This window comes from Triticum urartu, chromosome 7A, assembly GCF_056163025.1.
Source record: "Triticum urartu cultivar PI428250 chromosome 7A, HENAU_Tu73, whole genome shotgun sequence".
In the NCBI taxonomy this organism is placed as follows: domain Eukaryota; kingdom Viridiplantae; phylum Streptophyta; class Magnoliopsida; order Poales; family Poaceae; genus Triticum; species Triticum urartu.
The window spans coordinates 245266516-245271484 of NC_141879.1; the positions used below are offsets into that span (position 1 = coordinate 245266516).

The 4969-nt window shown below is 45.3% G+C and overlaps 1 pseudogene; it reads left to right on the plus strand.

Moving 5' to 3' along the window:
• The first annotated feature begins 524 nt into the window (after positions 1-524).
• Positions 525-1555, plus strand: LOC147959188 (uncharacterized; annotated as a pseudogene).
• Positions 1556-4969: the final 3414 nt, after the last annotated feature.

Consider the following 4969-nt stretch of genomic DNA (forward strand, 5'->3'; position numbering starts at 1 on the left):
ATTGGGTTTTTCGTATAAAGTCTCATTTGAATCACAGATCGACAAATCTTTGGAGAATCATCGAGCAAGGTTTCTACCCGCATGATCCAAACAACCTCACTCCAAGAGAAGAGGCGGATAATCAATACAATCACTCTGCATTGTTCATCCTCCAATCCGCAGTGCCTCCCAAAGATCTATCTCACTTGCGTCCCTTCTCTCATGCAAAGGATTGTTGGGAACATATTATATCTTTGTACAAGGGGAGCTCAAGCATTCAATGGTCCAACTTTGAGGTGGTTCTTGATGAGGCCTATGAGTTTGTGATGAATGAAGATGAGGATCCTCGTGATCTCTACCGAAGATTGACAACTCTTGCGGTCGCTCTTCAAGATCATGGGAGAAAGGATACAGATGATAATTGGATCAAGTGCAAGTTTCTCAAGGCCATCATGCCTTTCAACAAGGCCATGTCCTCCGTGATCCGTCAAAGGCCGGACTTCCACACTTTGTCTTCAAGTGAGCTGTTGGATGAGTTTATTGCCATGAACATCATGAACAAGACCACCGACAATGCTCTCGATCATGTCCAACGGTCAAAGAAGGCCTCACCCAACCTTGCTTTGAAGGCCAAGGCAATTCCGGAAGAAGAACAAGAAGAAGAAGAATAAGAAGAAGAGGAGGAGGAGGAGGAAGAAGAGAGTTGCCCCCAAGAGACAAAATATGCTTACCACGAGAACATGGCTCTTGCGTCAAGGTAATTTGGGGCAAGAAGAGAAACTCAATGCCCAACTTCTCCAAGAACAACTCAAGTGGCTCAAAGGGCAAGCAACATGTGAGGACTTGCTACAATTGTGGAAATGTGAGTCACTTTGTGGTGGATTGCCCCTATGAGAAGAGGGAATACAATGGTGGTACGATTATCCGCAAGGACAAGGCCAAGTACTTCCCAAACTAGAACAACTTCACCAACAAACTACCTCAAAAGGGGTTGGCGACGCAAGAAGAGTACATCTCTGATGATGATGATGAAGAAGAAGATACAAGTGGTGATGGAATGGCAACGGCCACCATAGCCATTGCCACCTCTTCGCCAACCAAGGCGTCTCTCTTTGATGCCCCCAATGAGAACCTCATTGCCAAGTGCCTCATGGCCAAAGGTACCGACAAGGTAACCTCCAACATCAAAACTTCTATCACCACTACTCCTTATTTGTTGGATTGTGTGGATGATCATGTGGAGGCAAAGGTGGATGAGAGAAAATTTGATAAGTTCTTGAGTAAGCTAAGAGGTAAGACCAAGAAGCACTTTGTTGCTCTCTTGGAGCAACTTGGTGAGGCCAATGATATCATTGAGTCTCATGAGGATACCATCTCTAAGTTAGAAGGGCATAGTCATGACTATGCCGATGAGATTGCAGATCTTTGTATGGCTCTTGAAGAGTCACACAAAGTTGATCTTGCTAAATTGCAAAAAGATCTTGATCATGGTCGTGTTCTTAAATCCGACCAGGTTGCACTTGGGGTTGGCCATGATAGACCCATGGAAGAGTTTGACATACTTGACAGGTCTTGAAGGGTGTTCATTCCTCTCTCAAGGAGTCTCAAGGAGTCTCAAGGGTGTTCACTTGTCCTCCTTTTGTTTTAATAATGCCCATGCTACTAACCCTTGTTGTGAGCATGTGCATCTTGTGGAGGAGAATGCCAGGTTGGAAGAGCAACTTGAGAAGGGCCTTGTGACTTGCATACAAGGTGAGAAGAACCTCAATGACCTTTTGAGCAATCAAAAGGAAGTTGTGGCAAAGGAAGGACTTGGGTTTGCACCCAAGTCAAAGAAGAAAAACAACAACAAGACCAAGCAACCTCTCCCACTTAAGGGAGCCTTTGTCAATGCGGGGAGGGTGCTCATGAGAAGAAGAAAGACAAGGAAGTGGGTGGTAATGTCAAGAAGGGCAAGATTGAAGGAAATATGCCCTAGAGGCAATAATAAAGTTATTATTTATTTCCTTATATCATGATAAATGTTTATTATTCATGCTAGAATTGTATTAACTAGAAACTTAGTACATGTGTGAATACATAGACAAACATAGTGTCACTAGTTTGCCTCTACTTAACTAGCTCATTGAATCAATGATGGTTATGTTTCCTAACCATAGACATGAGTTTTCATTTGATTAACAGGATCACATCATTAGAGAATGATGTGATTGACTTGACCCATCCGTTAGCTTAGCACGATGATCGTTTAGTTTGTTGCTATTGCTTTCTCCATAACTTATACATGTTCCTATGACTATGAGATCATGCAACTCCCGAATACCAGAGGAACACTTTGTGTGCTACCAAACGTCACAACGTAACTGGGTGATTATAAAGGTGCTCTACAGGTGTCTCCAATGGTGTTTGTTGAGTTGGCATAGATCGAGATTAGGATTTGTCACTCCGAGTACCGGAGAGGTATCTCTGGGCCCTCTCAGTAATGCACATCACTACAAGACTTGCAAGCATTGTGACTAATGAGTTAGTTGCTGGATGATGCATTACAGAACGAGTAAAGAGACTTGCCGGTAACGAGATTGAACAAGGTATTGAGATACGACGATTGAATCTCGGGCAAGTAACATACCGATGACAAAGGGAACAACGTATGTTGTTATGAAGTTTGACCGATAAAGATCTTCGTAGAATATGAAGGAACCAATATGAGCATCCAGGATCCACTATTGGTTATTGACCGGAAGTGAGTCTCGGTCATGTCTACATAGTTCTCGAACCCGTAGTGTCCGCACGCTTAACGTTCGGTGACGATCAGTAATATGAGTTTATGTGTTTTGATGAACCAAAGGTTGTTCAGAATCCCGGATGTGATCACGGGCATGACGAGGAGTCTCGAAATGGTCGAGAAATAAAGATCAATATATTGGAAGCTTATGTTTGGACATCGGAATGGTTCCAAGTGGTTCATGCATTTTTTCGGAGTACCGAGATCTTACCGGAACCCCCCGGGAGAAGTTATGGGCCTTATGGGCCATAACAAGGAAGCATAGCAGCCCACAAGGGGCTGGTGCACCCCCTTTGGGCAAGAGGCCAAATTGGAATAGGTTTGGCGGCCCCCCTTTCCTTCTCTCCTACTCCTCCTTCCCTTCCTCTCCTACTCCAACTAGGGAAGGGGGTAATCCTACTCCCGATGGGAGTAGGACTCCCTAGGGCGCGCCATAGAGAGGGTCGGCCCCTCCCCTCCTCCACTCCTTTATATATGGGGAGGGGGCACCCCATAGACACACAAGTTGACCATTGATCCCTTAGCCGTGTGCGGTGCCCCCCTCCACCATAATCCACCTCGGCCATATTGTAGCGGTGCTTAGGCGAAGCCCTGTTCCGATAGCATCATCATCACCGTCATCACACTGTCGTGCTGACGAAGCTCTCCCTCGACACTCTACTGGATCATGAGTTCGTGGGACGTCACTGAGCCAAACGTGTGCAGATCACGGAGGTGTCATACTTCCGGTACAAGGATCGGTCGATCGTGAAGACGTACGACTACATCAACCGCGTTGTCATAACGCTTCCACTTACGGTCTACGAGGCTACGTGGACAACACTCTCCACTCTTGTTGCTATGCATCACCATGATCTTGCATGTGCGTAGGAAATTTTTGAAATTACTGCATTCCCCAACAGTGGCATCCGAGCCAGGTTTATGCGTAGATGTTATATGCACGAGTAGAACACAAAGGAGTTGTGGGCATGGGTATATACATATTTCTTGCTGTCACTAGTTGATTCTTGATTCGGCGGTATTCTTGGATGAAGCAGCCCAGACCGACATTACGTGTACGCTTACACGAGACTGGTTCTACCGACGTGCTTCGCACACAGGTGGCTGGTGGGTGTCGGTTTCTCCAACTTTAATTGAATTGGATTTAATGAATACAGTTCTTTCTGAAGATCAAAAATCAATCACTATACCGCGTTGTGGTTTTTGATGCGTAGGTAAGAACGGTTCTTGCTCAGCCCGTAGCAGTAAGGTAAAACTTGCAACAACAAAGTAGAGGACGTCTAACTTGTTTTTGCAGGGCATGTTGTGATGTGATATGGTCAAGACATGATGCTAAATTTTATTGTATGAGATGATCATGTTTTGTAACACAGTTATCGGCAACTGGCAGGAGCCATATGGTTGTCACTTTATTGTATGAAATGCAATTGCCATGTAATTGCTTTACTTTATCACTAAGCGATAGCGATAGTCGTAGAAGCAATAGTTGGCGAGACGACAACGATGCTTCGATGGAGATCAAGGTGTCAAGCCGGTGACAATGGCAATCATGATGGTGCTTTGGAGATGGAGATCAAAGGCACAAGATGATGATGGCCATATCATATCACTTATATTGATTGCATGTGATATTTGTCCTTTATGCATCTTATTTTCCTTAGTTCGACAGTAGCATTATAAGATATCTCTCACTAAATTTCAAGGTATAAGTGTTCTCCCTGAGTATGCACCATTGCTACAATTCGTTGTGCCGAGACACCACGTGATGATTGGGTGTGATAAGCTCTACATTCACATACAACGGGTGCAAGCCAGTTTTGCACACGCAGAATACTCGGGTTAAACTTGACAATCCTAGCATATGCAGATATGGCTATCAGATCACGGGTTCCGGCAAAACCCTCAAGGTTCGAACACGGGGGTGTGCGGGAAGATCTCCCCCTACCGATCCACGTCCTAGCTTCGCTAAGATCTCAAGAACTAACTCGACGAACTCGCAACACAAGGGACACAAGATTTATACTGGTTCGGGCCACCGTTGTGGTGTAATAACCTACTCCAGTGTGGTGGTGGTGGATTGCCTCTTAGGCTGAGGATGAACAGTACAAGGGGAAGAACAGCCTCCTGAGGCGAGGTGTTCTTGTGCTTGGTGAACTTGTGGTTGTTCGGATCTCCCAGACTAGTTGGCCCCGTCCCTACTGTGGT